Consider the following 13,844-nt stretch of genomic DNA (forward strand, 5'->3'; position numbering starts at 1 on the left):
TTCCTTTAAACTCTGTTGTGTATCTGAAAATAAGAATACAAACAAGTCATGTAAGTATTTGTGTATTTTCATGCAATATTTCTACGATTTATCATTCAACAAACATGATAACAGTGGAGGATTTGAGAACGTTCTCCCTGTGGAATGACAGAGGAGTGACAGCTGTAGTGAGGAGAAGCTCGGTCGTAGTTCACAGGTGATTGAATGGAACAAAGGCATAAAGAAACGCTGTCATCATTATTATCTCTGGCCCTTTTCTCACCTGGCCGACACATTCAGCTTTTCACAGTGCTGAGCCTTTCCTGTCCCCTCACATCCATCACTAATGAGTTTTTTTTTTAAGTCATTTACATGAATCAGGCCCAGAGCGACCGGCCTCTGGGCCTGAGTGGGTCGCTTCAGGTTCCTGCTGGGCCTCGGCCTCCACAGCCGCTCTGAGTGGGAGTCCGGCAGAAAGCCACATATCCTCCGTCTGGCTGCAGTACGCATCGGGGTACCTCAGCTGGCGCATGCTAGTGTGGTTCCCGCTTTGTCCTCAACTTGGAATCAGAACGTCTTAAAGTAAATACCAGCCTTACGTCTTTTTTTCTTTAAAGTTTCGTTAGAAACATCTGAGATTTACAACAAAGGAACTCCTCAGGATTTGTTAAAACATGTCCGAAGAGGCCAAGTCTAAATGAAAACAAGTCTTTATTGGTAATTAGCATGCCAGTGAAGAGCTATCAGATATTTTAACGCTTGCTGTTGCGATTGAAACACTGTGATGTCTTTTCATCTTCTAATTGTGAGGCTTAATTGTGGGATTGAAAAGAAATCACATTCGAATGCTTGCTTTCTTGTCAGGGCTTCTTTCTTACTGAATAGTAGAGAAGAGAAAGTTTTAGAGATCTGAGGAAAGAGCTGTTTTTAAACTGCTGGGAAATGGTTTGTATGGGACAGATATCGATGGATTAGCTGTTGTGATCCGGAATAAAGAGATTCCAATTTTCAGATACGTGGATTAAAAAGATAAATAAACCAACTCATTTCTTGACTGGAACTAGCCTGTTTTGCATATCGCTGAGCAGATTGAGTGCTATTTTCATTTTAATGTAAAGCTACACCCCCTCCCAACACTGTACCTGACCCTTTGGGCTACTGCGTGAGTTGGGGGCTTACAGGTGACCACTGCGTCCTCCGACTGTTTGCATTGACAACTGACCACAACGATACCAACTTAATGAGGGATTAACTTTCTCAGTGAGCGGGAGGCGGGTCTGTCCTGCTGGAGTGTATTCAAGATGTCTGACACTTGAGCCGAAGTAAAAGCACTATGCAGAAGAAAAGGCTTCGTCACAAACAGTAAGAGTGGAACAATTTTATTAGCTATTTAATGCAGGGAAAATAAATAAAGAATGGAAAATGGGAGTCCGAAATTGAATTCTTTTAAAGAGGCGGTATTATATAAAATCGACTTCTTTGAGCTTTATATCCTGCTATAATGTCATTAATTCGTCAAATACAGACCTGGAGTGTCACCTTGATTCTTTCATGCATGTTTGAGAAAGTTTTTAATATCCCATGGCAACCATACAGCTTTGCAAAGCGCCTGGGTGGACTTAGCTCCGCCTTCTAGGCGAAGCTTCTCCTCCAAGCTGCAGTTTCCAAGAGGTTGCAGTCCTGTAAAGCGGGCCCCTACAGGAGGGCCCTTTCCCAGGTGCTTTGAGGGCTCTGTGGAGACCCTCATATGCCCCCCTTCCATCCCGTTTTCCTCCGTTTAATGGAGGTGAGAATTGGCGGGTTGGACTTTAACACTTAACCTCTCTTTACACTTCCTGTGGGTGTCGGAGCTTTTTGTCCATAAAGCGCCGCTCGCCAGGCTCGGCCGCATTGAAAGGAGACAGAGAGAGGCGCAGCAACCCGGCGCTGAGCGCTGAATGCACCGCCGCTCCTGGCCTCTGGTTACTGGAACAGGCCATTTCCTCTCTTCACATTCTCTATTTGCTTATATTGCGGCCACACTTCCTCCACCCCCCAGGCCTTTTACTGGAGCAAACAGACCAGAGTTTCTGTTAGCTTCTGCCTGGTTTTAATTGGGCTTTAATGGATCTTATAAGCACCTCTTTTCACAAATAAAGGATCTGAGAATCTGATTTCAGAAACTTATTTTGAACTTTTCTCTCTTTTTTTTTTTACATTTGTAACATCAAGGGAGCTGCCACATTTATAATTCAAAGAGCCATTTTCTCCCTCATTCCAGCTAAATAAAACTTGTTTAGAGCTGCAAACTTTACATTTGAAAAAAAATACTATTTGATAAATATCTGCTGAAGAAAATGTGTTATGTGTAAGGAACCAGTCATTTAATCTCTGCTTTCAGATTTTAAAATGTTAAAATTCAAAACATTTAAAAAAAAAAAGTGAATTCATAGGTAGGTTTTCTTTTATGTTCTGTTGATATTTGTGAGAAATGCTATTAAAAAAAATTCTATATTTTATTTTTAATTTAAGTTTATTTATGTTTATATTCAATGTCTGTACTGAGATAGCTCTGGAAATCAAAGTCAAAACTTTTACCTGGACACAAAATTTTGCCCTATAAAGCTGATTTCTTTTTCTGAAAATGGAAGTTTTCCAACCCAACGTCAAAAACCAGAAAAATATATACACTGCTCAAAAAAATAAAGGGAACACTTAAACAGGTGTTTAACACTTAAAGTGTTCCCTTTATTTTTTTGAGCAGTATATATACTACGGGTTTTTTAGTCATTATTTTGTGGAAATTTACTATAATTATTCCACACACACACAAAAAAGAAAAATGACAAAATACAGACAAGAACTTACCAGTTTTAGACTGATGGTTTACAGAGGAGTGGCCACTTCCTGGTCGATCTTGGTAGCTAATGTGCTAGCTGCAGCCTTTCCTTGGTTGCCAAAAAACCACACATTATTTTGAAATAATCTTGTTGAAAAGGTTTTTATTTTGATTAAGAAAATGATCTGTGTTCTAGGTAGAACAGTATTCAGATAAAATGTTGTCATCCTTATCTGGAAATCATTTCCTGTTTATAAAAAGTCATGGGTACAAGAGGCAGTGGTAGTGATTATATTATTGAGTTTTTCTTTAGCTTTTTCCACTCTGTACTTATTGATGCTTCTCTTGGGAAGTACTCAAGAGAAGTACTTGAGTTAAATATATATTAATGTATATCATGTCCCATATTTCAGTTGGAAATCCCTGGTTACAAAAATAGCAATGGTTTTATTTTTTTTATTGCATCTCTATGATTGAGCTGTGCAGCTGCAGCCGTCTGCAGTGTCTTTCTCACAGCATAATAAAGAAGCTGCATGGAGGCATAATGAGCTGCTTCAGTGGACACAGGCTCAGGCAGAAATGTGATTCTTAGGTGACAGGGTTGCATGCTGGGACTTGCAGGCTACAGTAGGTCGTCTCTTCCCCAGTATGGAAATATATATACATATTCTGTATACTTCTGGTCATTGTAACCACCAGTCATGTTTGGACATGAGCCGAGAAAGTTCTCTTCAAGCAGCCTGTGGTCTCCGTAAACCCATATGCACAGAATGTCTGATGACTTTCGAGTTGAATTTTCACAGTGAGAGAAAGAGAGAATATCAAGAAAAGTTCATAGAAAGGTATTGCTGGTAAGGTCAGACATTCTTATTTATTTTATGGTATTTTGACTTTAATTTGGAAGGACGAGATGTTTGCCAAAAATATAACAACTTAGATTCGGCCATAACATGTAAAAGTGATTTATATGTCATAAACACAAAGGAATAGTACTTTGGATAGAAACTTTTATTGAGTCTGACCTTTCTTGATGCTAGTTACGGTGTTTGGTATTTTAATAATGAAATATGGACCGTTCCGTATTTCAGAAACTCTAGATCCTTCTGGAGTCTTGGTTGCCTCTTGGGAACTAAATCCTTGCGCTTGCCTGCAGACCTTTTGTAGGATTTTGTAGGATTAAAGTCTGAAGACAGGCTAGGCCATTCCATGACCTCAATGGGATTCAAGGTGAGTGTCTTCTTGATTGCCTTGGGTAGGAAGACATGTCCTCAACCTATCTTTCGTGTTTTGGCTAATGGAAGGAGACATTTCTCCAAAACTGACGGAACATTGAAGGGAGATGAGAATCAAGTGGAACTGAGCAGAAGGCAGATGCTGTTACCCTCCCACAAAGTTTTCTGCTAAAGGTCTTGGAGCCTCATCTATCCTTCTGCCCCTGAATGTAACGTTGGTAAGACCAGGCCTCCGCTTGCTATGTGTCCAGAAAGAACTGAACGTATAGGAAGAATAAACGGGAGGAACTGTATTTATTTATTTGATCAATTGTACCCAATAGACACCCAGTCAACCCAAGACCATCAGAAAGATGCTTCTTAAGAAAGTCTCAACAGTTTATGTAATTTTTTGCCTTTGTTTTGAAAATGGAAATAAGAGAAAGGAAAAGAAGAGCACACCTAAATGATTTAGTGAAGATGTTGGACTAAAACCAAATTCTTTGGCTTTGTATTTTTCCAACCTGCAGCAAAGAAGCCACAAACATTTAGAACATTTTTGCAACATTTACAAGAAATGTTTGTCAATGAAAGTCCACTATTGTGCGTATGGCTAGGGAGTCAAATACTTTTTTACATATTGATGGATTTCTCAATTTAAATTTTACAATACGTTTTGTTTCTGGACTTTCAGGTGAGATCCTGTCTCTCTCCCTCTCTCTGTCTCCACTTTCAAACCTAAAAATCTGAGGTTTTGTTATTGTTTGTAACTGGGAAAAGGTACAAAACCAGCGTTGAATCAAATGTTTAGTTCCTTTATGTATTCCACTCCCGTGTTTTCTGTCTCATGGAATTACACCAGCAAGTTTATTTTATTTTATTTTATTGACTTAAAATCTGTTTCTTAATTGTCCACATTGTGCGTTCATGTTCACGCTGCTTTGAAGTCTGTGTTCCGGCCTCCATTCAGCTCCAGGACCGCCGGTTTACAGTGGCCCAGCGCGACCGTGGCGATTTGCATCTGCCCGCGTGAATCTGACACGGACGACAATGAGGGCAGATCAAAGCGGCCGTCTCCCTGGAGAAATGCCAAACAAAGACACATATGCTGACTTTGTGGGCCATGATGGACTGAGTGCAATGATTAGCGTGGGCAGCCCATCTAAAGGCACGTTACATCTCACTTTCCTGTCTTTTAAGCTATGCAAAGAGAGAGGGACACAATGGTTAATTTAGTGTGTTTACGAGACCTCGGCTGACGATTCAAACAAGACCACACACAGGCTGGCAGGAAGACCCCAGACCAGGGGAACGACTGACCGCTGCCATCTGGTGGAAGGAACAGTTGGAGCAATTAAAAGGGCAGTATTGTGTAAAATCGACCTTTTTGAGATTTACATTATGTTGTAATGTTATTTCCTCATCAAAAACATATCCAGAGTGTTGTCTTCATTCTCTCAAGGTTTTTTGAGAGACCCTTTAATTTCCCATGGCAACCATTCAGCTGTGTAAAACGCCTGGTTGGACCTAGCTCCGCCTCCAAGATGCTAGGCGTACGCTGATAAAAAAAACAAAAAAACATTGAGGGGTTATTAGAGGAGTGGTGTTATGATAACTTCCTGAAGGTGGAGTTTCAGAAATACTGGGAGTTTTTAAAGAGACAGAGACTCCATTTCAAGGAGTCAAATTTCTTTTAAGTCATATTTGATATTTATAGCATTTCTAAATAGAATTTTGTAGGATTAAAGTCTGAAGACAGGCTAGGCCATTCCATGACCTCAATGGGATTCAAGGTGAGTGTCTTCTTGATTGCCTTGGGTAGGAAGACATGTCCTCAACCTATCTTTCGTGTTTTGGCTAATGGAAGGAGACATTTCTCCAAAACTGACGGAACATTGAATCATAGTTACTTGATTATGCTCTAAAATGACACAATGTGTCTGGAAAATAAATAATACTGTCCCTTTAAGTGATAAAAATTTTAAAGGATGCCTCAATATTTCTTAGCTCATTACAACTGTATCTATGGAATTTGTTCCAACCAGAATTTTAATGAGTGTACATATTAATCATGAGTTTTCCTCAAATTATGCAGCTGCAGCAAGAAACCCAGAAATCTCTATTTGAATCAGACTTGATTTATAGAGCATTTTTAGACAGTCAACTATAAGATACATTTGTTTAGAAAGGCTTAAAAACAAAAGAACAAATACAATTAAAATCACACCAAAATTGCTTCAAATAGTAATGAAATAAATATTAAGCATTAAGTATTTGACAGCAGGGGCTGAAACTGTCCAAGAAAGAGTAAAACTGAAGAAGAAAGAAACAACACTGGTTATTTCTGTTCCTGATAGAATCTGATCAGATTTTGTTGTGAACAATGATATTTATGTGACTGCAGCACTAAATCATAGCTGTACCAAAAGTCCACTCTAGCTCTACTGTTCTAAACACAGGTACAGACTGACCAATGTATTAATGTTACACATAATTTTGTCAACAACTGCATTCCTAATGCCCACAACGGATGGTTTCTGGGTGGAAGCCAGAGCTTCAATGTCTCTTTTGGTTATAAGCTTATAAATCACACCAGTGCTTTCTCTGTTACGACATGCCTACAGTGGGAAGGTGTCAGTCACATCTTATATATCACTTTTTACTTTAACTCCCGCTCATGTCCTGCAGATTATTTTCAGTGTTTGTTTTTTTTTATTACTTTGGACTGATATGATACAGCTGTCATGGTGGACGGGACTGACCTGCAGTTGAAGAATAGAGAAAAGAACAAAGAGAGTAAAAGTGAATCAGTCACATTGTTTAAAGGGTTTCAGTAGATCTTCTTGTCACATTGCTTAGAATGTGAGGGTTTACCAGTACTTCTAGAAGCTTTGTTTTCAACTTTTATTCTAATATATATAATATGTAATGGTAATTTTGAAGCAATCATATTCTCATGGACCAAAAATCCAAAGTTTTGACCAGAAAAGGGGATTTCTAGAAACTTTATGAGTGCGCCTGTGTGGAATAGAGATAAATTATAAACAAGGTATTCAAGAGATGCTGTGACCCTAAACAGGCTGATCATGCTCCAAAACTTTTCTGTGTGGCTGAATATGAACAATGGGCCAAAATGTGACTATTCTGACAGAAGCACAGGACGGCGACATTTTCCGTATTCTGAAGTTCAAAACCTGACGGATATGCATTTCTGTGGAGATATAGCTCTTAATTTCCATTCATAATGATCTTAAAATCTCTTTACATTTGAGTTGGTGAAAACTGCAGAAACCCAGAGTCAAGTCACCTTTGACCTGGGCATCTACATAGTGCTTAGTTTGAATCTTCTTCTTCTTCTTTGAAATTAGTTTTATTTTTAATCCCATTATCACTCCAGGGATTAGCAAAGAAAATGAAACAATAGAAACGCTCATGATGCAAGCTGAGTAGAGTGAAGCCGGGCTCCATCAGAGTCAATGCAGGAAGAAGAAGAAGCCTCATAAAATCTATTCTAAGGTGTAAATTAATTCTATATTCAAGGAAGAATTTGATGTAAATTGTACATTTTGTGATTCATATCCTTAAAACTGTTCTCCACTTGTTTTGGTACTGTCCTTTTGTTAATGCATGTTGCCAGAATCTGTGAGACTTTATCCACAACAACATAGAAGCACAATTTATGCTGTTGTGGAAATTTGTCTTCCTTGGCCTCACTGGTTAAAGCGTGCTTAACAATTCCAAGTTCCTCATAAATCCTTTATTGTTACTAGCTAAATATCATATTCATTGTTCCAGGTACTCTGAAAGGAAGTCTTGCTTTGCTGCATTTTACAATGAAGTTAAGTTTTATATCCAGATATCAAAGACTCAGACAATAAATAGCTATTAAAACAATTGAAATATGTACTGCTTTGAAAGTATTGCTAGGAACCCAAGTATTCTTTTTCTTGAATACTATATAAATATGACTGTCTCTGTATTTCTATATTCCACAGAGCAATTTGTTTGCTGTATCAGGTGTGATCTGAACAGTGAATAAAAGAAACATAAAATAGCTCAAAGTCAGTGCTTATATGCTGAAGTAGCTTGAAATTGCTGCACAGAAGACCTGTTCAAACCTGGAGGAAGAAACAAGGAGCTTCAAAAGCTAGTGGAAAACCTTAGAAGGAAAATCGAGCGCCTCGACAGTAGGCAAAAGAACGACATAAAGAACTTGGGAGCAGAAAACGAGATGCTTTTGACCAAAAATGAAGAGCACAAAAACTCAGCTCAGTTTTCTCATTCACGAATTTGAGGAGCCTAAACGTACAATTCAGGAGATGCAAACTGCAGGGAATGCCACGGAGAGGCCGAATGTGTCCCTAAAACGGACAATTAAGGCAAACCTAGAAAAAGCAGAGGCATTATTCAGTGAGAAATGCCTACAGCTGGACAGAGTTGAGGCAGAAAAAGAGAAGCTAAGTCAAGACCACTTGACTTTGAAGAGAAAAAATTCTCTCATTACTTACAAGTTGACAGGAATTGGGATGAGAGCTTCAACAGGAAGTCCAGAAACTAAAACATACTAAGGATGCACCAAAGAAGTTGAAGCAGGACCTGTTCAAGGAGAAAGGAACTTTCTAAAATCCTGAGTGAGGTTGACATGCTCCTTAAATTAAACAAAAACATCAAGCTCTCAGAGGAGAACCTGATGAAGGAAGAGTGAGGAGACCCCAGTCAACGAAGAGAGCCAGGAACAAACGATTATCCAAAGAGCGTCAGGCATATTTTTAGGGCAATGTACAAATCAGGAATGCTCAGGTGCTGGCTGCCACCTCGGATTTTTTGATTTCTCCACATGTAGACACCAGGCTAATAATACCTGGTGTCACCAACAAGTTGAAGGAGTCAGAGACAGGGAGACAGAGACCAGTTTGATTTAAACAAACAATTTTATTCCCAGGGATAAAAAGTTCTGTTGACTTTTGTTCAAATCTGTACAATAAAATAGCTACAAAATGTCCTCAGTCACAGCTAAAAATTGTTTTCCAATTGGAATCATGGCAGCCAGATCCCGGAGGAGGAACTGCTATGTTCGGCTCAGTATTGTCTCCACCACGTTTCCAACCTGCTGCGGTCCACTCCTTGCTCCTCGCTCGCCCCTGGGTGCCGTTATGCAGTAGCCCTGCGAACACAAACAACCGCTGGCCAGAAGAAGACTTTTATCTTTTGACAAAATGTTGTATTTGGGTGAAGATTTCATCAATTGCATCCTGCATCGGTTTTCAGCAACTTAAGGTATGTCATATCAAATATTTATTCTGAATGAGCTATGACTATACAAATATATTACTAATACATTTCTTATAAAGTTTTGGTTCAACAAATTTGGAATGAACAAAAAAACCCAACTCACCAGCAGCCCTTTCTACAAGCTTTGGATAAATATCGGTATTAATATCTGTTACTGGCCAAATGAGTCTCTCTCTCTCTTCGAGAAACTTCGCCATCATTTTGAACTCCTTGGCAGAAGTGAGCACGCTGCCCAACGCAAATAATGATTCATAAAACATAATTGTATGTTTTACAATTATGTAAAACATACAATTATGTATGTTTTCCATAATTGTAAAAGTTTCGAGGCAGATAAATATTTCTCGAGGAATTTTAATAATCGAGGTACTCGAATCATTTGAGAAATTGCTACAGCCCTACTCGATTAAATGGTATCAGCATTTTCATCCGTTTTTGAGGAATGAGGGGATTTTTTTGTACACAATACATTAATAAATTGTAATATTCAGTGGTGGCGCCAGGGGGGCTCTAAGAGGCGCTATAACTCCCCCTGGAAAAGTCATAGCACCCCCAGAAAATATAAAATAAATTTAGTTGTTTGTTTTTTTTTTCATCTAATTTAACATTTCTTATATGGGGCTGTTGTGGCATTTTCATCAAAAGACAAAAATAAAAATAAATCATTATATACTTAGTTAAAAAACACATTACACATTAAATCAATACGCAAGGCGTTGTAGTTTCAATCTGAGATGCATAAGTATCACAATAAATTGCTCAAATTTGGAGAAAGCTGACAATGATGACATGCTGATGTATGGTTCACAGAGCTGAAAATTTTGCATCAAAGCTAAAAAACTGGGCAGTCCAGTGTAAAACTTACGTTTTCTCGTTTTCTAGAAGGTTTCTGGAGTAAATTCAGTCACTGAGACTTTCTCCTTAAAGTTGCTGATCTCAGTTGTGTAGCCTTCCACAGCATTCTCCAGCTTTGTGAGGTCGACCACGGTTTGATCCGTCCGGCATTCTGCATCTACAAATATTTAGTTATTAAAAATAAAAATAAAAAAGGTCCAGAAAATGTATTTAAAAAACAAATAAACTGTGTACTTCTTACCTTTGAATCGTTCTAGTCACTTACTCGAGCTAAAAATGGCGAGTTGCAATGGAATGCATTGAGTTACAACATGCTGCCACCTGCTGGTAGTCCGACTTTACTACGCATCTTCTTTCAATGAAAAAAAATGGCAACAAACTTACATTTATAAAAACGAACAATAGAATGTGTAAGAACATAAACATGATTCAGTCTCAATTCATGACTGGAAAGAAATTCATTTAATCGGTGGTTTAATATAATAATAATAATAATAATAATAATAATAATAATAATAATAATAATAATAAATAATTTTGTTTGCCCTGGTGTGTTTTATAATACGTTACTGTGTGTAATATTTCGTCCACATGAGGGCAGGATTGGAAAAAGAAATAGTAATTTCTTTTACCTAGGATCAAATTAACCAAACAGTCATGATTTTAGAATGTGGTAAAAAAAAAAAACAACAACAACACTCTGGACAATAACAATCTGGAAAAGCTGTATTTAAACAGTTGACCCTTTCACAGCTATGCCTCGAAAGATTCCGCCTGGCATTTTGTTTTTCCCTTTTTTTTTTTTTTTTACTAGAAATTAGAAAGAAAAGGTCACTGCGGGGCCCCTCACTCCCAGCAGGACCCCCAGCATCCACTGAAACTCTGCCTCTTCCAGTTCTCCCTCTTTGAACCAGCTGCTCTTCATCAGAAAATTTTCTAAAAGTAGTAAATATATATTCAGTTGGTCTCAAATCCACACTAGGTAGTAAAAAACAAAGCCATGGTATATATACGCATACATGAAGAATGTGGCACTGCACTGAAAAGTGTATATAGTGCACAAAAGTGCACCTTTACACATCCAAAGTACAAATAGATGAATATTGTACTAATTTATAGACTTGATAAAGTGTTCCAAAAAAACCCCACACAAAATAAAACTATAAATACATCCTATTATGTGTAACAAGTAAAAACTATTATCCACAAAGTAACAAGCCCTGTTCATTCAGAAATACAATTCAAAACATTATTCAATCGATCAAACAAATTCCTTTCTTCAGAAGGGGGCGCTGTTGAGAAACACTGATCTAGATGAAATAGAACGATTTGGATTTGCTTGTGTTCCTCAAGAGACAGTGAAAAACTACGGAGGGAGACTATGGTCAGTTGTAGTTCTGTTTTTTTTTTTTTTTTTAATGTATTGTTTGTATTGTGGCAACCTTTATTCTTTTTAAATTTGTAACTTGATATGTTCTTGTAAATACAAATTTGTTACCATTATTATTGTTAATTTGTCTGTAATGCTTATTGTAATGCATATTGTATTTATACTGTGCCTTGAGGGACTACAGATGAAAATTACATGTACAGCTAATTCTGGCGTATTATGTGACTTGCATTGTAAATTTTGAAATAAATAAACATCAGCGACATTATTGACCATTAAGAGGTGTGATAGTTTTGGCCTTGTCATTCTTCAGGTTTCTAGTTGCAATTTAGAACGTCAATAGAAATCGACCAAACCAACGAAGTGGAGATTTTTGTCTTTGTACTTTTGGAAACAGTACAAGTAAAAACAGTTTTCATTATGATTAGCTCCATGGCCACACTCAGAGTTTTATGTGATTTCATCTGGAGGGCTAATAATTTAGACCACTGACTTGTACAACTCACAATTTTGAACCTGTTTGAATAATAAAATAATAACTGAAGAATTTTGAATCAATATAAGTTACAACAACATGCAATTTCCCTTCAATAAAGTATTTTTGAATTGAATTGTTCTGATTAGAGAAAATCTACAATGAACTCCACTGGACCCAAATTCCTGTTTCAAGAATCCACTGAGAAACAAAAAGACACGTCATTAAAAGTCCAAAATAAATATTCAATGCAATGGAGATGCGTTTTAACTTTTGACTGCAGCCGTTTTGTTCTTCATATTTAGTAGAAAAAGACACAAACAGCTAGAAGGTCCACCAAGGTGGCTTTTAGAAATAACAACAGGTTCCTGGTGATAGTGATCAGAGCCTGATTCTCCAGCAATCTGCATAGATAAAGAACTGCTTAGGTGAGGCTTCAAACCACTGAGTGGGCTTTCAGTTTGAATCACCAATCAACACATTAGCACAAACGCACCAAGCCCTGCCCTGGTTGTAAACTTACTGAGACTGAAAGCGGTTTCTTTAGAGGAGATTAGATTGTGTTCACGTGTTTGAAACTGTGGCCCCTTTCAACAACAGAGACGGCAACGAAAACAACACGAAACGGCATTGCTTAATAAATTGTGTCGCATTTTATTCTATGTTTTATTGTTTTGTACAAGAAAGACTCAGACACTGGAAGATTTGTTTCATTCTCTTTCAAAAGTTAACATTAATTTTGCCGCACATTTATTGAATCTTCATTGAAAAGTGATAAAATGCTCATTTTCCCTTGTTTCTTCACTGCATCTTTTATAAAACACACACACGACCCTTTTTAAGATTCCTCATTTCACTCTATAAATGTTAACCTCCTCCCACTCCGGCTCCTTTTCACTAACCCCAAACAAAACTCATGCCTCCTGTCTTCGTCCCCTGCTTGTCTTTTGTCTCTTCTTCTGCAGTTTTCCTCTCCAGAGGCAGGAGCTCCTTCTCTCTGCTGAAACCCATCTGTCGGCCTCGCCCATGAGTAGTTGTTTGTTTCTTTTCGTTTCTCTTTTAAATGTGTTCCAGAGAAAGTTCCAGAGTTGCATATTCATAAAAAATACCTCTGACACTGATGAATTAGCTCGACTATAGCCTGGTAAAAACCAGCACCTTGTTCTACACTTTGTGCAGAGCAGAGAAATGACTGGATTGCTGAAGGCGTGGATTCTGTTGAAGTTTTAGACCACTGGGTCTGATTTTACCCAGTTGCTAATGTTTGGCCGTTACACATGTATTGTGCTAGCTCAACTGTGAAGGAAGCTACGCTATGAAACTAACAGGAAATTGTGTGTGCTGTTAATAACCCAACTCCTGTGTAGTGCTACGACACATTCCCAGCAAATAAATAAATGAAATAAAATGTCTTAAACATTCGTCTTACTCCTCCAACTTTAACTGCTCAATATTTGGAGGAGAGGCCAACACAAACTGAATGGCTTCGTTCACTTCCTCCGTTACCATCGCTAAAACTACAACGATAAGCAGTCTATAATTCCAAAACAACGAAGAAACTCGACATCGTTCAAAATCCCAAATGGATCAGTAAAGGGAGAGGAATTACGTAGGTAAGCAATAGTCAGGCTAGCTTGGCTGCTAATCTGTCCTATAATGCTAATCGCCTAATACATAACAACAAAAAAGGTGGATTACATGTTGGTCTTGTCATGTATTAGTTTTATAATCCATCGTAATATGAAGAAAAAGCTTGAGTTCAAGACCAGTCAGAAAAATTGGATATTTTTAGAGGGAAAATCAAAGTCATACTAAATGTCTTTG

The sequence above is a fragment of the Xiphophorus couchianus genome, chromosome 19 (assembly GCF_001444195.1).
Source record: "Xiphophorus couchianus chromosome 19, X_couchianus-1.0, whole genome shotgun sequence".
Lineage (NCBI taxonomy): Eukaryota > Metazoa > Chordata > Actinopteri > Cyprinodontiformes > Poeciliidae > Xiphophorus > Xiphophorus couchianus.